At 33.0% G+C, this 24,114-nt stretch overlaps 1 protein-coding gene and 1 non-coding gene across 3 annotated transcripts in view; both read left to right on the top strand.

Annotated features, from left to right (window-relative positions):
• Window positions 1-20,985: 20,985 nt before the first annotated feature.
• On the top strand, window positions 20,986-21,058 carry TRNAY-GUA (transfer RNA tyrosine (anticodon GUA)). The gene has a single exon. It is a non-coding gene; the product is annotated as a tRNA-Tyr (tRNA).
• Window positions 21,059-22,304: 1,246 nt separating this feature from the next.
• LOC138707587 (cadherin-like and PC-esterase domain-containing protein 1) overlaps window positions 22,305-24,114 on the top strand; it is a 496,436-nt gene continuing 494,626 nt past the window's right edge. For both annotated transcript variants that reach the window (XR_011334282.1, XM_069837194.1), the window contains exon 1: window positions 22,305-22,416. The gene's annotated coding sequence lies outside the window, so the exon portion shown is untranslated. The remainder of the gene's footprint in view (window positions 22,417-24,114) is intronic.

Here is a 24,114-nt window from a genome sequence, read left to right as displayed (position 1 = left end):
TTCAGCATCTCATCGGAAGATGTTTTTCCAACCGTAATACTTAATCCAGATGAATCGTCTCTCAAATCAGTGCGAGACTTAGTTCTCTACATATCTACATCGGTGTATCTACACCCAAAAAGCTGTATTCCATTAAAAACTCATTTTCATAAAATTAGCGACTTAGGCCCTTTCATAGATAACCCATTCATAATGGTTTTGTAGGAGTAATGTCAAAAATGAACTTTCCATAAATACCGTAGTGCAATAATTATATTACAATAGTTTCAGAACTTACTGTGTAGGCTGCAGTTGATTTAATCAAGTTGCTAAGTGACCTAGTCATACTGTATATGGCTATGAATAATTTTATAAATGTATTAATGTGTGCACAGTATTTTATATATGGTCGAAGTGGAAATGCCGCTTCTAGCTGCTCTCAACAAATTATTCTTTTTCTTCTGTGGTCCAATAAAGCCTTGGTTTTTCTGAACTGACGCATGCGACGTGCGGGGTGCAAGGCCCGCATCGCACAAATCCGGACTACACGAGAGATAGTGAGTGGTTTCTATGGCTGCGAGGTGCGCAGACCTCGCATCTCGCAGTTATAGAAACCACTCACTTTCCCTCGTGTAGTCCGGATTTGTGCGAGGTGGGCCTCGCGCCTCGTACGTCGCTTGTGTCGGTTCAGAAAAACCAAGGCTTTAGACGGTAATCTTCCGCTTGGTAGAACTGGAATATTCCGGCGAACTGCTCCATCAACTGAGCTGCCCGGTCTATCCTAGCCTGGGGTATTTAATTGAAAAATCCACAGTGCGCTTATGGCGGACAAGGTCGAAATTGTGGTTCTTCTCAGCGTTCGACATCGTTTCATCAACATCTCTGCTTTTCATTACATTCATCAGCATTCCTCCGATCTCTGGTCTATGATGTGCGAAGGATACTGATCCAGGGGCATGTGGGATTGTCGAAATACACACACGGCGCAACTTAGCACAATCGGTTTTTTTGTTTGAGAACGCGCCTAGCAGAGGTAAGCTATGTGGATCAGAGAATGATTTTAAGTGTTGGACTTTACTGCAACGGAGCTCTGTTACACAATTATGTACTCGTGCAGCGGTGCCACCATCTTGAAACTGCTGCTTCTTTGTTTCTCGATCGCCTTGATATCTGGATAGTATTGCATTACTACTGTATTAATGTGACTTAAGAGAAAAGGTGACTAGAACATTAATGCGAGAGCTGCGATACGGTGTCGAGGAACTATGAGAATCCGAGTGCGCGCAAGAAGCGGTATAAGTACCAACGATTTTCAAGTCAGTATATTTCGTAAATGAGGAAAAAGCGAAACGAACGACTATCACCACGTTTTTTAAAGAACGAAAATTAGCTTAAATATGTATTTTCATTCAATTCAAGCACCACTAAGTGGGACGGTTCCCTTGTTAGAAGAACTGAAGATCAACTACCTTGTTTGACGTTCTTACATCCTCTGATTTATATTGTCTCCATTTTTCTTCTCTAGTTTTTTTCCATTGTCTCCGTTCTTCACTTAAATTGTGTTCTAATGAGTGTTACACACGTGATCTACATCCAAATATTAGCGTTCTTTACAAGACTTCATTCCGTCTTCAGGCGAGAGATCCATTTTCTGTTGTCATTATTATTGTCGTTAATAGCGAGTGACGAAAGAGTAAGTGACAAAAGACTCTTCAGACATGTCCAGACAGTGCAGGCAATCTGGACTTGTTTGAAGGCTTCACAGTTCGTCTCTAATAGAAACTGAACGATTAATACTGACGTCAATATTTTAGTCTCTACTTTATGGTTCATAGATTACTAAAACATTAGTATTTTTATAATACTAATTCTGTTTTTTAAAGTCATATATTTACGTGTACGGTGAATTGTTCCACACGTTATTTGGAATATAATTTTTCGTTGGACATAGTCTATGTTTACAGGTAATGCTGTTCTGCATTTTATTGTTGATTGTACATTAGTTATTTTCCATTATGGGATATTTTTGTCTTCGAATTTACACCGATATTTGTAGATTAAAGCCTTCAGTTACAGTCTCTAATATTTCACACATCACATATCTCACAGGATCTCCCCGTGATGGAGGGCTGATCCCCGAGAGAAATCAGATTAGTAAAGAGGGAAATGTTGCGGGAAATTATGTGATTTGGCCAGAACTTCACGTTTGTTTCTAGATTTATTAAAGTCAGAAGTAATGAGTTACTAAAAACAAGTGAATATAATTTACAGTAGCTTGAATAATATTTTTCTACTATTCATTCATTTACAGAGAAGGGAATGTAATTCCAGTTTGCACTAACGTAAGACGGTTGAATCACTGTGCGCTACAGATCAACAGAAAGGAAGGATGAGGTCAGAGATCCCCGCAGGAGAGTTCACATTGAGGATAGGCTCGGAAAGTTTCATAACAGTTAAAAAAAATATGGATTAACATCATAAACTAGCGATATTGCCAACTGGGATCACTTGGCTAGCACGGGTACTTGGTTATAAGTAGGGACTGTACTTTATACTAGGAAGCTACAAGGTTAAGTATTACTGGAGTTTTTACTGTAGCGGATGACGTGAGTGCACCTACCAAGCGAAGTAGGTTATGTACTTCTGTCTGCTCACACGACTCCTGTTTGGTGAAGTTGGGCAGAAAGAAAAACATGGACCACTTTGACAATTGCACTAATGTTTACAATTTACATTATTTGCACTATGTACAGTAGTGGCAAAAAAACTGGACCGACGGAATAATCAAAGTCCCGGAAATGAGCCACTGCACATGCCACGCCCGCATTCACAAGATAGCGAGTAATCTATTGAAATTGTTGTAGTTTAGACTGCTGACGTAGCCCATTTCGAAAGCCATTAGAAAATAAGCTGGTAAAATTCTTGTTCTGGGAATAATAAGTTAATTAAGTAGTAAAATATCGCTGCAATCGAAAAGTATTGGGAATAAATTTGAATGAGGAACAAAAAAAAAGTTTCCTTCCCAGGCAGGATTCGAACCACGAAAGTCTTAGTTACCAGTCTATCGTGCCGTCACTGTGAACAAGGCTCTGAAATCAGCTACAAGGGACGGTCCGGTTTTTTTTGCCACTACTGTACACTAGAAGATTCTATTTTTACTATTTACACTATTATGTACAGTGTTGTGTATTGTAATGCGAGATATTTTATTTCATAATATTGCAGCCTACTGCCTCTGGCTGAGGTTCTGGCTGATATGTACATCTATTGTTATCAGGCAATACATCTCTTGACGACATGTGTCAGAGAAAGAACAATTGTTTCTATGCATCTGAAGTCTGATTAGTGTAATATGTTACTAATCGGCGATATATGAAATGGAGGGGGAAGAAAGTGACCACTCTACCCCATTATCTCCTGGCCTAGTTGCCTCAGAAGTGGTACATTGTTAATACCACTTGTGAGGTTCATACCTGTCTTCGGACAGTTGACTAAACAAAAAAAAAAAAAAAAACTATAGCCTAGTTATTTTGTAAATAGTGTATAAAAGGGCTTCATACATTGACTACTTTCAAAAGCCGATTGTCAGAAGACTGCTTTTCGTCTCTAGAATATGATATTTCTTCAAATGTAACTTTTGTAGTATACGATTTTTGTTTTTCATGTACCAGTATCGATAATTGAGGGGTTTGCCGGAAAAAGGGCGTATACGTCAGTATGGTGAATTGAGATACAGGCAATCTAAGATTTTAAAACGCACCTGAATAAAATGTTATACAGATAGTGAACAAAATTATACATTAAATTAAAAATCTTAGCGAGTATAAATGTTTTGTAGCATTTAGGCAATTTATATTATTAAATATTATGTATTTGTACCATATAAAACTTCGGTCTATATGCCCTTTATCCATATAATGATTTGCTTAGAGGATTTAATGTAGATTTCAGATTTAAATTTCACACGGAATTGAAACAAAGATACATTTTATGACATTTATTGTCTACTTCTAAAGTAATTTACATTATTTCAGATATACTGAGTAGACATTAAGTACGCAAAGCAAAATCTCTGAATATAACAGAAAAAGAAAATCTCCATTTTGTGTGAACATAAATAAATAAAATTTATTCTTTGTATAATCCTGATAAAAATAAGCCCAAAAATCTTAATATTGTAACAAATCTCTTTACAGAACATAAAATATTTCCGTCTGAATCTATGAGTTTCATAAGTTTGTTTACTCTTAAAGCAAGGACAATACTGAACATAAAAAGCAGTGAAAGGAAACAACTGGACTGATTAAATTGAACTATTATATCTGCTTAGTCTCTACCAAGAGAAAACACACACAGTACAGTATGCGGTAACGAGCAGCACTAGCTCTACTTGTAGACTGACTGACTAAATCGCGCACGCACGCACGCAGCCCTGTCCTGCAGGTATGTTCAGTACAATCAAAACAAAATTTCGCTACTATAATTATTCACTACATTTTAAACCGTTTTCCCGAAGAAGGGCGTAGAGGTCTATCCGCCTTTCTTCCGGCAAACCCCTCAATTGTCCTTCATTATGAAATTTCATTTCTTTGATGCAAATGGTCTTATCTAACACTGCACTGTAATTGTTTAACTCTTGGAATTACATGTAACTGAACACATCTACATTTTGCTCTTACTACAATAATGATGATGATGATGATAATAATAATAATAATATTATTATTATTATCATTATTCCATTGTTTTCTGTGTTGCTGTTAATTATATTTGCTATGTATGTTTATGCTGCTTGAGTGGAAAAGAAGATCTTATGGTCTCAACTCTGGCAGTAAAAATAAAAGAATTAAATAAATGAACTAATAAATTAAATTCTAGGAAAGATAATCGTAGTATCTGTCTTTATCACTATAATGTATTCCAAACAGTCTGTGAGGTCTAGTTTTGAATCACGAGTAGAACGTCAAATGGAGCACAAACAAGATGAAAGTGTTCCCTGATAGTAGCTGTGGCACATTCCAAATATGACGTCATGTAAATATATTGGGTGTTCATTTCAAAGTGTGTCATGACGTAACTGTTGTGAGTCAGCGATCTGAAGCGAGTTTCAGCTTTTATGCCAGAGAAGTTACCTATTATTCAAGGCGTTCAACCTGAACTTGAGAACGTGTACGGTATAACTTGAACGTCGTAGCAACATATGGAAGTCTGTACGATCTGTGTGCTACCATAACCTCTTTCGAACTGTGTTTTGCGCGGGCAAGTCGTACGCAGGGTATTTGTTATCATCGGTTACGTACGGCAACATTCCACAATACAAATCAAATGCTCCGTGTCCATGTTGACCGTCCAAGTTAATGTCAACAAAACGTAAGTAATCGTCTTAACCCTCTTCCCATAAACCTACAGTAAGAAAAAACTCACCTCAGTACGTGTTTCCAAACAGTTCACATTCCTGCCACAACCGGCGTTACCGTACGTATCGGTACGTACTATTCAGAATGAACGCCGTACTTGCCAGGCAACTTCTCTGGCACATACGCCTTTGCGGAAGTGTAGGAAGATTGAATTCTCTAGGCACATCGGCTAGCCACATGACTGCATACAGCGAGCCATGACACACTTTGAACTGAATACCCAGTAGTCTATGAACGGCTAACCTTATCTCCGTACTCTCTGGTCCAGAATGCCGTCCCTAGTTGTAAGTGTCGAACAGAGGGCATTGCGACCTAGCTTGAAATTTCATTCTAGTATCTCCTGAAATCTTACTCCAATAGGCCTATACGTCATAATTTTTTACGAAAACAGAGGAAAGCTAAGACGAAATGGAGAATGTCGTTGAATGAAATTTCTGAAGGTGAGAAGGACAAAGTCTTCATTCCCGATATTCTTCGCCACAAGCATCTGTGCAGTCAGCGCAAAGGATTCAATTCATGGACTGATCAACAAGAACAGCTTCTCTATCCACTTAATTAATTGCAGTAGAACTTGCTAGAATACACTTGACAATATAAAGTTAAAAGTTGTAGGCGAAGATCTGTTGAATTATCGTAACGGATCACACCGTCAGAATGGAAGGAACTTGTCCACTTCGCCTTTAATGCGCCGATGCCCTCGCATTCTGCCGTTTCTCTCCAGTATCCTATCAAAAGGTTTCGTTGGGCTAATGTTGACAACGTAATAAAACCAAGAACATTTCACATGAGGCTCGTAGCTGCAGACGACTCAACTAAATAATCCAGGTCTCTCTTAATTCTTGTAAGATTTTGTACCGACCGTTAACACCAACCACAGACATCTTCAGTTTTCAATCGAGTACCGAGAAATAACACCAAATTCTGATGCGTGAGGTGAGATGTAAAATTCAATATTCTGAGGTATCTTAGTTGATGTTCATGCATTAGAAAATTGCAATGTTTTCTACAGGGGTTAAGTACAGCTTACAGGAGTAAAATTTTGGAAATATTCAACATTACTTTCCTCCATTACTGTAGCTTGTACAATAATGAAAATTAGTATATATGAAACACTGTCCTTCTGCTATATGAAAAAAAATATATTTTTACGATTTAAAAACACACACACACACACACACACACACACATATATATATATATATATATATATATATATATATATATATTATTTCAAAATTCAAAATGGTGGCAGTTCACTGTGCAGTGATGAAGCTTTTCCCTCATAACTCAAAAACTATCCAACATTCTGTGGTTCAATTTCATCTTTATTACCAATAAAATTAAGAAACTTGAAATTGTCATCTAAAATAGCGGCCATTTTCCTCACAGCCGACTGAGATCGTCCCTAGACCGCAAGTTAATTTAACACCGAAATCACACATAAGGAGTAATTGTTTTTTTACTCGTCTCCTTGTGAAAGCTATACTGGAATAAAGAAGCATCAAAATACAATATTAATTTATTAATTAGTACGTCATGGTTATTGCTGGAATTGCGTGCATAAAGAGATGACATCCCGAATGATTCGGTGGTTGTTTAAGGAAATACTGTGATGCACATAAGCTATTAATAGTACATTATGCAACGATCCTATAATGAAGGTAATTAAGAAGTGAGTATGGATATTTATGAAACGAGCTTCTTAATTACCATTATAGGCGAGTTTCATACGACTTTTTATGCTCGACCATATTTCTAACTTGATATTATTAATTTTATTGTATCTGACCTGGAGCAATGTCCCGTATGTTGTGAGATGTGCGCAGACGCGAAAGTATTGATTTTTTCCGAGGAACAGATGTCCACATTGACCTTGCTAGGCCATAAGAACCTACAGAGATAACATTGAAATAAAATTAGACATTGAAAAACGACATGACAAATTGTATTTATTTGAATATTATTTACAATTAACGCTAATTATTATAGTAACAGAACATAACCTTCTGCGACAGTATTGGATTTCCAGCCTCCGTGACTTTTCGCTAATTTTATTTCGATTGCATATCCGAGAATAATCGATACTTGCGGTTTTATAACGGTAGAAAGCTGACCTGTCATTGGCTGAACAGTTGTAACCTGAGTCGTCATTGGCTGAAAGACCTGATCTTTAATGAGTAGGTGTACTTTAATGACATGCATTAAAGGTCTGCTACCAAGTGTATAATTACTACATTTAGGCATGGTCGAGCATAAAAATTATAAAAAACATATGAGGATGGATCCGCTATCATAATATGTATAGGTTACAAATTGCATTTGATTAGTGTTATAGTAGAAGCATAACCTGGGCCATGAATGAACAAATTAAATTCTTTATGCTCGACCATGCCGAAATGTAGTAATTATACGCCTGGTAGTAGCCCTTTAATGCACCTCATTAAATTACACCTATTCATTATAATTAAGTTGTTCAGCCAATGAGAAATCACCATTGTACCATTATAAAACCGCAAGTATCGAATATTCTCGGATATGCAATCGAAAGACAATTAACGAAAAGTCACGGAGGCTGTGAAATCCAATACTGTCGCAGAAGGTTATGTTCTGTTACTATAATAATTAGCGTTAATTGTAAATAATATTCAAATAAATTCAATTTGTCATCTCATTTTTCAATTTTAAATCAATTTCCAGGTTATATAAAGACTAATGCTCATGTTATTCTCTAGATTATATCGGCCACGCCTGTGGAGTAACGGTTAGCACATCTAGCCGCGAAACCAGGTGGCCCGGGTTCGATTCCCGGTCGGGGAAATTTACCTGGTTGAGGTTTTTTCCGGGGTTTTCCCTCAACCCAATATGAGCAAATGCTGGGTAACTTTCGGTGTTGGACCCCGGACTCATTTCACCGGTATTATCACCTTCATCTCATTCAGACGCTAAATAACCTAAGCTGTTGATAAAGCGTCGTAAAATAACCTACTAAAATAAAAAAATAGATTATATCAAGGTCAATGACATTCGTGCATCGGAAAAAATCAATACTTTCGCGTCTGCGCACATCTCACAATTCAGGACAGTTCCGCTCCTCACATAACCATAACATGAATACTTATGAATAATTTCAAGTTAGAAATATGGTCGAGCATAAAAGGTCGTATGAAACTTGCCTATAATGATAATTAAGACGCTCGTATGAAAATTATGAAACTCGCTTGCGCTCGTTTCATAAACAAACATACTCGCGTCTTAATTACTACCATTATAGGCCCGTTGCATAATGTACTATTATGCTCGACAATGCCGAAATGTAGTAATTATACACCTGGTAGCAGACCTTTAATGCATGTCATTAAAGTACACCTACTCATTAAAGGTCAGGTCTTTCAGCCAATGACGACTCAGGTTACAACTGTTCAGCCAATGACAGGTCAGCTTTCTACCGTTATAAAACCGCAAGTATCGATTATTCTCGGATATGCAATCGAAAGAGAATTAGCGAAAAGTCACGGAGGCTGGAAATCCAATACTGTCGCAGAAGGTTATGTTCTGTTACTATAATAATTAGCGTTAATTGTAAATAATATTCAAATGAATTCAATTTGTCATCTCGTTTTTCAATGTCTAATTTAATTTCAATGTTATCTCTGTAGGTTCTTATGGCCTAGCAAGGACAATGTGAACATCTGTTCCTCGGAAAAAATCAATACTTTCACGTCTGCGCACATCTCACAACACACGGGACATTGCTCCAGGTCAGATACAATAAAATTAATAATATCAAGTTAGAAATATGGTCGAGCATAAAAAGTCGTATGAAACTTGCCTATAATGGTAATTAAGACGCTCGTATGAAAATTATGAAACTCGCTTGCGCTCGTTTCATAAATTTCCATACTATTAACTCACAAGTGCACTGGGGTTGGCATCCTATAAGGGGAAATGTAATTTCTGTTGCAATTTTTCTCGAGTGGTACGCAGAAAAACATTCCCTGTTATAAAACTGTCAAAATAGGCCACGACGTCGCAATTTCTTGCTGCGAAGACGTTGCTTGCCGGTGTCCATACAGGATCGGCAGACCGCACAACACGCAGGCTCTACCGGCGGCGTGGATCGTTATGTTTCCCTGTGCTGATCCTTTCCAATAAATCCTTCAAGTGTTTAATCACACCGCTGATTTATTAGAGCTCACTTCACCCTGACCCAATGCCACGGACGGACGGCGCGGCGCGCGCAGGGCTGCTGCCAGCCCATTCTCATGCAGCGTTATTCAGATTCGTACTCCATTACTTTGCAATGTTTTCTGAACACGGCGTTGGACTCACATCCTGATGTCAAGTTCGCTTTGCATAGTGGAGGGGGTTAAGTTTTTATTTTTGTTACAAGCAAGTTCATTAATGTTGTTGTAATATAAAGGAAGATGGTGATCACGGAGGAAATCTTATTTAAATAACAAAGTTTTGCCACGTTTCTTGCGGGTACAACAAAGACGTGATTATGCAGATCGGGGTGAGGGGTGGGACACGACGCGCTTACAGTTTTACATAGATCGCATTCTCCCGGCAAAAGAAACGTTTGAAGTTCTACATCTGTTCTTACAGCCGCAGTTCTTGTGGGATTCGGTTATCGGTTCGAGTCCCGCCAGTTGTTAATGAATGCTCTGTGTTATCTTGGCGTCGTGTTGTCCCGACGTCACGAGGTTGAGTAAGAGTGAAATTACTTGAAAGAGCAAGTCATAGCTCAATGAGGACTGAATAAAGAAGAAAATATTCTTTTCTGAGCACGAGATTTTTTTAAATACATTTTTTTTTATTCCGGTGGAGTTAAGGCCGTCAGGCCTTCTTTTCCACACCACCAGAAATACGTAGCTATACACACATTTTTAGACGGCAGCGAAGAAAATAATTAGTAATCTTCAATTAGACAAAAACGTAGACACAAAACAACATTTACAATTACAATAATAAAAAACTATAAAAAGCACAAAAAGGTTAAACATGATAAATCTGTATACAGTTAAACAAAACTTAAGATCTATATATATATATATATATATATATATATATATTTATTAATATTATTATTCTAAATAACTAAACATGATAAATCTGTATACAGTTACACAAAACTTGATATATATATATATATATATATATATATATATATATATATATATAATTAATCTAAATAACTAAACATGATAAATCTGTATACAGTACAACCCCGATTATTCGTCACCCTATTAACCGATTGTTGGATTATCCGTCTGTCTTTCTCTCGCGTTCTCTTTTTTTTTGTTTTTTTTTTGTGCAGAAATATTAATATACATTGTATTAGCAAGTTATTTTTCTAGAGTGTTATTACAAGACTTCATTACACAGTATGGTCTACTGTTCGAGTAGTCGTATTGTATAACTTCTGTATAAAAATTCTTCTCAAAATAAATGTTGTTGTGCTAAGTATCGGGGAAAAAAAGTGTAGGCCTAAAAAATCGAGTGGTTTGGGGAAAGAGAAACTGTGACTCATCTCTCATCAGAATACGAGATTGGAGTGTACAAAGTATGTAAATCTACAACATGAGACCTCCATTATTCCTATCTTTCCACAGACAGAACCTTTCCCTTAAAAAATCCGTCATTTACAACCAGACTTAACCTAAATTAGTAGACTTCTGATCCACTACCTAGCGTGTTAAATACAAGACCATGGAAGAATTTACAAAAATTTTTCATGGTACGGATTATCCGATTTTTTCGATTAACCGTTCAGCCCACCCCCTTCATTACGACGGATAATAGAGGTTCTACTGTACAGTTAAACAAAACTTAAGATCTATATATATTAATATTATTAATCTAAATAACTAAACATAATAAATCTGTATACAGTTAAACAAACCTTAAGATCTATATATATTAATATTATTAATCTAAATAACTAACACGATAAATATGTATACAGTTAAACAAAACTTAAGATCTATATATATTAATATTATTAATCTAAATAACTAAACGTGATAAATCTGTATACAATTAAACAAAACTTAAGATATATATACATATATATATTAATATTATTAATCTAAATAACTAAAAATGATAAATCTGTATACAGCTAAACAAAACTTAAGATCTATATATATTAACATTATTAAACTAAATAACTAAACAAGATCAATCTGTATACAGTTAAACAAAACTTAAGATCTATATATATTAACATTATTAAACTAAATAACTAAACATGATCAATCTGTATACAGTTAAACAAAACTTAAGATCTATATATATTAACATTATTAAACTAAATAACTAAACATGATAAATCTGTATACAGTTAAACAAACTTAAGATCTATATATATTAATATTATTAATCTAAATAACTAAACATGATCAATCTGTATACAGTTAAACAAAACTTAAGATCTACATATATTAAAATTATTAAACTAAATAACTAAACATGATAAATTTGTATACAGTTAAACAAACTTTAGATCTATATATATTAATATTATTAAACTAAATAACTAAACATGATCAATCTGTATACAATGAAACAAAACTTAAGATCTATATATATTAACATTATTAAACTAAATAACTAAACATGATCAATCTGTATACAGTTAAACAAAACTTAAGATCTATATATATTAACATTATTAAACTAAATAACTAAACATGATCAATCTGTATACAGTTAAACAAAACTTAAGATCTATATATATTAACATTATTAAACTAAATAACTAAACATGATCAATCTGTATACAGTTAAACAAAACTTAAGATCTATATATATTAATATTATTAATCTAAATAACTAACCATGATCAATCTGTATACATTTAAACAAAACTTAAGATCTATATATATTAACATTATTAAACTAAATAACTAAACATGATCAATATGTATACAGTTAAAGAAAACTTAAGATCTATATATATATATTAACATTATTAATCTAAATAACTAAACATGATCAATCTGTATACAGTTAAATAAAACTTAAGATCTATATATATATATTGATATTATTAATCTAAATAACTAAACATGATCAATCTGTATACAGTTAAACAAAACTTAAGATCTATATATATTAACATTATTAATCTAAATAACTAAACATGATAAATCTGTATACAGTTAAACAAACTTAAGATCTATATATATATATATATATATATATATATATATATATATATATATATTAATATTATTAAACTAAATAACTAAACATGATCAATCTGTATACTGTTAAACAAAACTTAAGATCTATATATATTAACATTATTAAACTAAATAACTAAACATGATCAATCTGTTTACAGTTAAAAAAAACTTAAGTTCTATATATATTAACATTATTGAACTAAATAACTAAACATGATCAATCTGTATACAGTTAAACAAACTTAAGATCTATATATATTAATATTATTGAACTAAATAACTAAACATGATCAATCTGTATACAGTTAAACAAAACTTAAGATCTATATATATATTAACATTATTGAACTAAATAACTAAACATGATCAATCTGTATACAGTTAAACAAAACTTAAGATCTATATATATATATATATTAATATTATTAATCTAAATAACTAAACATGATCAATCTGTATACAGTTAAACAAAACTTAAGATCTACATATATTAAAATTATTAAACTAAATAACTAAACATGATAAATTTGTATACAGTTAAACAAACTTTAGATCTATATATATTAATATTATTAAACTAAATAACTAAACATGATCAATCTGTATACAATTAAACAAAACTTAAGATCTATATATATTAACATTATTAAACTAAATAACTAAACATGATCAATCTGTATACAGTTAAACAAAACTTAAGATCTATATATATTAACATTATTAAACTAAATAACTAAACATGATCAATCTGTATACAGTTAAACAAAACTTAAGATCTATATATATTAACATTATTAAACTAAATAACTAAACATGATCAATCTGTACACAGTTAAACAAAACTTAAGATCTATATATATTAATATTATTAATCTAAATAACTAAACATGATCAATCTGTATACATTTAAACAAAACTTAAGATCTATATATATTAACATTATTAAACTAAATAACTAAACATGATCAATATGTATACAGTTAAAGAAAACTTAAGATCTATATATATATATTAACATTATTAATCTAAATAACTGAACATGATCAATCTGTATACAGTTAAATAAAACTTAAGATCTATATATATATATTGATATTATTAATCTAAATAACTAAACATGATCAATCTGTATACAGTTAAACAAAACTTAAGATCTATATATATTAACATTATTAATCTAAATAACTAAACATGATAAATCTGTATACAGTTAAACAAACTTAAGATCTATATATATATATATATATATATATATATATATATTAATATTATTAAACTAAATAACTAAACATGATCAATCTGTATACTGTTAAACAAAACTTAAGATCTATATATATTAACATTATTAAACTAAATAACTAAACATGATCAATCTGTTTACAGTTAAAAAAAACTTAAGTTCTATATATATTAACATTATTGAACTAAATAACTAAACATGATCAATCTGTATACAGTTAAACAAACTTAAGATCTATATATATTAATATTATTGAACTAAATAACTAAACATAATCAATCTGTATACAGTTAAACAAAGCTTAAGATCTATATATATATTAACATTATTGAACTAAATAACTAAACATGATCAATCTGTATACAGTTAAACAAAACTTAAGATCTATATATATTAACATTATTAAACTAAATAACTAAACATGATCAATCTGTATACAGTTAAACAAAACTTAAGATCTATATATATTAACATTATTAAACTAAATAACTAAACATGATCAATCTGTATACAGTTAAACAAAACTTAAGATCTATATATATTAATATTATTAATCTAAATAACTAAACATGATCAATCTGTATACAGTTAAACAAAACTTAAGATCTATATATATTAACATTATTAAACTAAATAACTAAACATGATCAATATGTATACAGTTAAAGAAAACTTAAGATCTATATATATATATATATATATATATATATATATATATATAAACATTATTAATCTAAATAACTAAACATGATCAATCTGTATACAGTTAAATAAACTTAAGATCTATATATATATATATATATATATTAATATTATTAAACTAAATAACTAAACATGATCAATCTGTATACTGTTAAACAAAACTTAAGATCTATATATATATTAACATTATTAAACTAAATAACTAAACATGATCAATCTGTTTACACTTAAAAAAAACTTAAGTTCTATATATATTAACATTATTGAACTAAATAACTAAACATGATCAATCTGTATACAGTTAAACAAACTTAAGATCTATATATATATTAATATTATTGAACTAAATAACTAAACATGATCAATCTGTATACAGTTAAACAAAACTTAAGATCTATATATATATTAACATTATTAAACTAAATAACTAAACATGATCAATCTGTATACAGTTAAACAAAACTTAAGATCTATATATATATTAATATTATTAAACTAAATAACTAAACATGATCAATCTGTATACAGTTAAACAAAACTTAAGATCTATATATATATATTAACATTATTAAACTAAATAACTAAACATGATCAATCTGTATACAGTTAAACAAACTTAAGATCTATATATATTAATATTATTAAACTAAATAACTAAACATGATCAATCTGTATACAGTTAAACAAAACTTAAGATCTATATATATTAACATTATTAATCTAAATAACTAAACATGATCAATCTGTATACAGTTAAACAAAATTTAAGATCTATATATATATTAACATTATTGAACTAAATAACTAAACATGATCAATCTGTATACAGTTAAACAAAACTTAAGATCTATATATATATTAATATTATTAAACTAAATAACTAAACATGATCAATCTGTATACAGTTAAACAAAACTTAAGATCTATATATATATATATATATTAACATTATTAAACTAAATAACTAAACATGATCAATCTGTATACAGTTAAACAAAACTTAAGATCTATATATATTAATATTATTAAACTAAATAACTAAACATGATCAATCTTTATACAGTTAAACAGACTTAAAATCTATATATATTATTATTATTAATATAAATAACTAAACATGATCAATCTGTATACAGTTAAACAAACTTAAAATCTATATATATTAATATTATTAATCTAAATAACTAAACGATGAAGGGCAACTAGTAATGCAAACAAGAACTACAATTATAAACGATTAGACAAAAGCTGTAATCAACAGATCTTGTAACCTATTAATTATAAATTTCATTAGGTAAAAGGTACGTTTCTAACTTAATTTTGAACTTCGATAGCGTTCGGCAATCCCTGATGTCGCCAGGTAGAGAATTTCATAGACGAGGTAATGATATTGTATGGGAGGATGCATATAATGACGTTCTATGATGAGGAATAGAAAGAAGTGCTTGATTCGGATTGCGTACTGCTGTGAGAAACTGAAAACATGCTGCTAGGTAAGTAGGAGTAGAGGTATGCAAGAATTGAAATAGCAGTGCCAATGAATGTTCCTTCAAGCAAACCCATGATAGAAGCTTGAGGGATGGTGTTACATGATCAAATTTGCGTGTATTTCAAACGAATTTTATACACATATTATGATCAAGTTGTACTCTCTCTCTAGGTTATGGGTTACACTTGTCATCAAGGAATCGCAATAATAAAAAATCGGGCATCACAAGCGTCTGAATAAGAATCTTTTTAAGGGTAAATGGTAGAAATTTCCTCATGTGGTTTAAAGAATGTATTATTTAAAAAAGTAATCAATAAAAATTACCGAGTCAAAAATCGAGATGAAAATTAAACGATGGTCATGGAGCCGAATACCGGCTATGTCATGAGCAGGAACTGTTTTTTGTGAACATTTTTCAAAATTTTCTTGAAACTTAAATAAAATATCGTAATTATGGTAAAAAATGTGGCAGTAATTTCATGAAAATTTCCTCATTATTATATTTTTCATACATATAATACATAATGTTAATTAACCTTAACCTTAAACACATCTTATTCGCAACATAAATCATGGCGAAATAAAACTCTTAATAACGTGTATTCTTTGTAAATCAACCTTATTGTTAAACTACTTAACTCAGGTATACAAAAACCTAGTCATCGATGATTCTGCAGGCCATTAAAGAGAATAATAGAATTCCAAAATAATTATTTGGCTCCTTATTCTTTTGCAGGTGACATCTCCAAACAAATACACTGCATTTCTTTAAAATAATTTAAAAAATAAATGCCCTTTTTCGTTTTGATACCAGAAATTATTCTTTTTAGCATAGACAGTCATATTTACGATAAATCCAGCATATAAATATACTTCTATGTGTATCTGTCAATCACATTTTGTGTTAATAACTAATAACAAAAAATGGTCCTGGGCATGATTGTACGTTGTAAATGTAACGTTATGGATGAAGAGTTGACTCCACATCAGAAAGTATCAACAGAGGGTGAAAAGTTGAAATAGACTGAAAAAGCCGAGTATCGTCATGAAAGGGGTAGAATGACTGTGAAAGGAAACGGACAAGATGCTTTATGATAGGACCATAAAAACGTGTATCAAAGATTAAAAGAATTGAGATAATACTAAAGCCTTGCTTTTTCTGAACGACGCATTCGAGATGCGAGGCCCGCCTCGCACAAATCCGGACTACACGAGAGATAGTGAGTGGTTTCTATAACTGCGAGATGCGAGGTCTGCGCACCTCGCAGCTATGGAAACCACTCACTATCTCTCGTGTAGTCCGGATTTGTGCGAGGCGGGCTTTGCTCGCACCTCGCATGCGTTTTGGCCCTTCATGGGCTGTCGCGCAACGGATTTACTATTTTAATTTTTGTAACAACGTATATTCTGCCAATACTGTGGATGCGACAGATGGGCGTAAATTGCACTGAAGCTCCGTAATCCAAAATGTAAACTGCATTACTTTTTATGTCACATTTCACTGGAGGATAGAAATTACTTTTTTTTTGTGCAGACGTAAGGCGGATAACATAAATAGGCTACATAGAGAAAGTGTTTACAAATATGAAACAGGGGTATAAAATATGAAATAGTGTGATCTGCGACCTGAGACATGTTGCATTCTACCGGAAACCTTCCAAATTACTACGCACTGATACACTCTGTGTGTTGTTTGTGTGTTGAGATGTTTTTGTAGATTATTATTTGTTCTGTATGGGATGTTGTAATTTAATTTCTCGAATGAGGTTGCAATCTTGTGTGTGTTTTTGTTTTCGTATGTTAGTGTGAACAAACAAATAAATACAACCACACAGGCGTATACAAACTCAAATGTAACACCTGCAATAACTTCTACATAGGACAGACAGGCAGATCATTTCAAACACGTTACAAAGAACACATCACAGCCATAACAAAATTACCAAACACTTCCACATATGCAGAACACATCACAAATGCTAACCACACCTACAGAGACATCAACACAGACATGTAAATTCTACACATCCAACCAAAAAGCCATAAACTAAACACACTAGAACAATACGAAATATACAGACACACAAAAACACATCAAAATGAAATTCTCAACACACAACTCAATTTCAGAACACACACACTCTTTGACTCTACACTACACTACACAAACACAAGAAACAAAACAAAAGGCGCCAAGACTAGCAACAACCAGTTCTGAAGAAGGTCAATAACAGACCGAAACATGTTAACTAATATTTAACACGAGAAAGACATATAATAGGCCTACATTTTCCGAAGTAGAAATAACTGTTGACTATATATATATATATATATATATATATATATATATATATATCTGATTATTGTGTAAGTGTAATAATGACACAGGCATTCTTTATTATGCAAAATTAAACAGAAGTTACAATTTTGTAAAAATTGGATTGCTTTCCAAAGATTTTATTAAAATATTCATGAATATGTTCTATTAGAACATAATGTAATATTAATAAATATACCGTAACATAATAATAATGATAGTAATATTATTAATAATAATAATAATAATAATAATAAAAATAATACACAAAATTTAAAATAGGTACCGATAATGTAAATTCTAAACAATTTTAATAATAACCCCCCTTTGACAAAATACTGCGTACGCCAATGGGCTGTTGAATCATTTTCCCTGCATCAGGATGATCGTCTTCCAGCAATTCTTTTCAGTGACGGAAATGGTTACACCACTAAAGAAACAAGTATACTGAAATGGGAATTTTATTATTTTTTACACTTGCTTCATAATTCCGAATATAACCACGGTAGTTACTCCCAGCCGAACACAAACATTATTATTCGCTTTTTTAAATTTTTGTTTCACAAAAAGCATGAGTGCAGTTCAGCTGATATTACGTCTTTGCATCCACGTTCGCTGCTGGTAGGCTAAATGACAGCGCCAGTTCATGCCTCATTTACACTACTCTCCTTTTCCTATTAGGCCTACAGCACTGCGTATAATGTAGTGGAGATTGGACGATGTTGTACAGTGTAATGTAAAGTAGACGCGTTTTCTCGTGCAACGCTATATCGCAGTCATGTGTCTTGAAAAGATAACTGTTGTGAGTGAAATTGGTAAAGATAGTCATGGAAAACTAGTTCCTTTCAATTACTGGACTTCGAAACAGTGTTTATCTAAAAAAAATCTATCTATAATACAGTAGAAAGGTTGTTCCTTGTAAAAAAAAAAAAGAACACGACGGAAATAATACTGGAACTGAATCAAATATGTCACATTTCTATGCGGATACAAACTTGGTTTCATTTTACAAGCAAAAATTCTCATGGGGAAAGATAAAGTTTTTTTTTCATCATATTAATAATGTCAAAATAAGTGCTTGTACAAATTTTGGCCATTCGAGCACAATTACGAAGGCCGTAAAAATAAGTTTGTCTGTGGCCGTTTACAGAAAGAAAACAATTTCATTGGAAAAAATTTATTGGCACAGATACAACAAGATCTGAGCTATTTTTTAAACATATATTTCCCACTGGAATTGCGACATTAATCATACCATTAGATCGACAGAGAGGTGCAGACGGCTGTCACACAATGGCGGCACCCTTCTACGAAACAGGGATTCAAAAGTTGAACTCACGGTATGACGAATGCCTCAATTCCGGTGGGGAATACGTTGAAAAATAGCTAAAAAAATTGCTGTACCTATTTCAATAAATCTTTAGAAGAAATTGTGTTTCCTTCTGTAAACGGCCCTAGGTAAACTTATTTTTTTCCGGCCCTCGTAATTGTGCTTGAGTGGCCAACATTTCTAGGCTATAGGCGCTTGTTTTGACATTATTAACATGGTGAAGGAAAAAAATATATTATTTTTATCTGCCCCCATGAGAATGTTCGCTTGTTAGTGCATGTTCACTGAAAAAATATATGATAATTTAAAATAAAAATTTGTTGTGAACAGCCTAATATGTTGCCGGTATGGTATTGGTAGTTAAAATGGACTGCCTGCTTGTTTCTTGTACCGTATTTTCAGGAAATTCCAGTAATTTCGAATGTACTGAAAGTAAATTTTAATGGCGATGTTTGTGGTATTTCGTAGAAAATAATACTAAGCTCTGTGAAACACGCGTCTGTCTGCACCCCGGTACACAATTTCAGGTGATTTACAGACCTATCAGCATTGCAATTGTAAGATTAGAATTTTATTGTTCTTTTATATAATTTGCAGAAACCTCCATCTCTCCTGTTTCCTTCGTTAGATAAACTCACTCGATAAACGTACTAAAATATTAATATAAGCGGAAAAATTAATTTGGAGTTTCCAAGGTTGTTGGATGGAGTCTTTTCTGTGTTTCAGTAGTAGTTTAAATGTAAGGTTTCCAATGTTCCCGAACTATTTAACGATTCCACCTTTTCTGACAAGCGTGAATTGAAAAGTTTCCTTCACTCAGCTGCGATCCGCTATGTATGTATGTATGTATGTATGTATGTATGTATGTATGTATGAATGTATTTATTCACACTGCAATGGGTATATACCCGGTGGCAGTGGTAACTAATTACACTCAATAATGACAATAATAAACTTGTTAATTAAAAATACACTTAATAATAATACCAATAATTAATACAATTAATTAATACTAACAATAATTTGTAATAATAATAATAATAATAATAATAATAATAATAATAATAATAGGGAATATCCTAAATTAAATGAAGCACGATACAATCTATAATATTCTCATAGCTAGCAGTGCATATGTCTGTACAGATTACTGTGCACGTGACTGCGGAATCCCGGCCAAACAAGTCACTCAACTGAGTGCGCTCCTAATATAATGGCAGTTGACATTGGACATATACGTCAACATATATGCCTAATTTGGAGTCAGGCCATAAAGGGAAACGTTGAAGGAGGAGGATTCGATCCGGTGCTGTGGATCGGGTTCGGCGTAGCTCAGTGGTCAGAGCGCTTGGTACGTAGAACCAAGGACCCGGGTTCGATCCCCGGCGCCGAAGCGAATTTTCTCCTCAAATATTAATTGTCAACCAGGTAACTTGCCCCGACCGGGATTCGAACCCGGGCCACCTGGTTTCGCAGCCAGACGCGCTGACCGTTACTCCACAGGTGTGGACTGTGAATAAGATGAGTTTCAAATGTGTCCTCTTCCAGGATTGAATTTATTGTTAAGTAAACTGTATTGCGTTTAATAGTTTTTATGCTCGACCATGCCGAAATGTACTAATTATACACCTGGTAGCAGTCCTTTAATGCATGTCATTAAAGTACACCTACTCATTAAAGTACAGGTCTTCAGCCAATGATAACTCAGCTTACATGTGTTCAGCCAATGACAAGTCAGCTTTGTACCGTTATAAAACCGCAAGTATCGATTTTTCTCGGATATGCAATCGAAAGAGAATTAGCGAAAAGTCACGGAGGCTGAAATCCAATACTGTCGCAGAAGGTTATGTTCTGTTACTATAATAAATAATTAGCGTTAATTGTAAATAATATTCAAATGAATTCAATTTGTCATCTCGTTTTTGAATGTCGAATTCAATAATCAAGGTTATAATATTACAATATTATCAAGTTTAACGGGATTATACATCAATGTCAATGACATTATTGTTCCTCGGAAAAAATCAATACTTTCGCGTCTGCGCACATCTCACAATTCACGACCGAGAACAAGGTCACTTCCGATCTTGTCAGATACAAATAAAATGTATACATCTGAATACCGGTAATTTCAAGTTAGAAATATGGTCGAGCATAAGAAGTCGTATGAAACTCGCCTATAATGGTAATTAAGAAGCTCGTATGAAAATTATGAAACTCGCTTGCGCTCGTTTCATAAACATCCATACTCGCTTTCTTAATTACTATCATTATAGGCTCGTTGTATAATGTACTATTAATTTGTCGTGAATACATTTGTTGAAAATTGTATTTTTGTTGTTTATGTTTGTTTTAATATTTTTTTTCGTGTGGGGTACGCGGCCTATTCGAGGGCGCGGGATATTCGGGAAAATACAATGATCTCTGACTCATCAAAGCGGATTGATACACGCAGCCGTGATCAACACGTTGCATATCAAACGTCTCTTGGAGGCAGGAAAGGATCGTAATAATATAAATAGCCTTTAGCTTGCTTAACGACTGTTTGTCAACTGTGGGTGTTGCTTGGTCCGGTCGGCTCGGGTCGGACCGGGTCGGCTGCCGTCGGGTCGCGCGGGTTCCAGCCGCGAGTCCGATTGCGGGACGTCAACTCAACTCATTCCGTGCCGCGACTCAGCACGCGACGGCCACAGCGCTGCAGAGGATGAAACTCACGTGACGCGGCGGCCGACACGACCACGTGCATCTCTCGGTAAGTTGATCAAGATACACACTTGCTCTAACTCTGTGTTATGCATTCGTTCACAGGGAGAAAAATCGTTTGAAAGCGAAAACGTGTATGTGCTTGCGTGTGTGTCAAGCAGTTGATAACAGGCAGTCAATATCTCGAATTAGTGAACGCAACTTTTCAATTGAAGGAGAGGACGGAGGACTTGCTCTTTATATCCACCTTTCACATATTTTTTTAAACAAATCTTTTATCTCTTAACCCCTCGTTCTCACGAGAAATTAGACGTCATATTTACAGACATAACATGTTTTCTAACTACAGTATGTATCAATTTTTTAATGTCAGTACTTGATGTCGTATCGCCCTTGCCGTATAATTCAAAAGGATTTCAGTTCTTTCTTTCTTTCTTTCTTTCTTTCTTTCTTTCTTTCTTTCTTTCTTTCTTTCACCACCAGGTACCCACTCCATTTTAACCTTTGATATCCTTACCACATATCAATGACTAACAAATGATACCTCGTATCTGTAAATTTGCACGTGAATGAAAGTCTGTTTTAAAAATTATTTTTTTCTCAAATAGACAATCTTTTTGCATATGCTTCTGCTTTGACAAATCTACTCGAGGACAAAATATTAGTTCATTTCCCAATTTTGTGAACATAATAATAATAATAATAATAATAATAATAATAATAATTTACTTAATCTAAATAATAATGCAGTTAAACTAAATTACAATTTTTGTTGCTACGAGGTATCGCTTCTCAGCCATCGATATATTTTCTTGACATCCCATACTATCTGTAACCTTCATCTCAGTTTTAAAGTATGCCTGTCATATTCAATTTAATGTTTTACTTCATTAAATTTTATCTATCGGAATTTATTGTAATTATAATAAAATTTACACAAAAATTGTTCATGAACACTTTCAATTATTATAAATTGTTTATTTCAAAGTGGCTTGTTGAGGTGACGTGTTACTGAGTTTTGGCCAATTTTGGTCGTTTTCTTCATCTTTTGAATACGGTGCCAAAAATATACGGTTTCTTGAAGAAAATTGTAGTGAAGATTTCATCGCGAAAACGTGTATGTGCTTGCGTGTGTGTCAAGCAGTTGATAACAGGCAGTCAATATCTCGAATTAGTGAACGCAACTTTTCAATTGAAGGAGAGGACGGAGGACTTGCTCTTCATATCCACCTTTCACATTTTTTTTAAGCAAATCTTCATCTCTCAACCCCTGGTTTTTTTAATTGGTTATTTAACGACTCTGTATCAACTACGAGGTTATTTAGCGTCGATGAGATTGGTGATATCGAGATGGTATTTGGCGAGATGAGGCCGAGGATTCGCCATAGATTACCTGGCATTCACTTTACGGTTGGGGAAAACCTCGTAAAAAACCCAACCAGGTAATCAGCCCAAGCGGAGGTCGAACCCGCGCCCGAGTGCAACTTCAGACCGGCAGACAAGCGCCTTAACCGGCTGAGCCACGCCGGTGGCCTTCAACCCCTCGTTCTCACGGGAAATTAGACGTCATATTTATAGACATAACACGTTTTCTAACTACAGTATATATCAATTTTTTAATGTCAGTACCTGATGTCGCATCGCTCTTGCACTATATTTCAAAAGGTTTTCAGTTTTTCTTTCTTTCTATCTTTCTTCGACCACCAGGTACGCACTTCATTTTAACCTTTGATATCCTTACCACATA

This window comes from Periplaneta americana, chromosome 10 (assembly GCF_040183065.1).
Source record: "Periplaneta americana isolate PAMFEO1 chromosome 10, P.americana_PAMFEO1_priV1, whole genome shotgun sequence".
In the NCBI taxonomy this organism is placed as follows: domain Eukaryota; kingdom Metazoa; phylum Arthropoda; class Insecta; order Blattodea; family Blattidae; genus Periplaneta; species Periplaneta americana.
The sequence above is the reverse complement of the archived record's forward strand: the minus strand, read 5'-3'. Positions and strand labels throughout refer to the sequence as shown.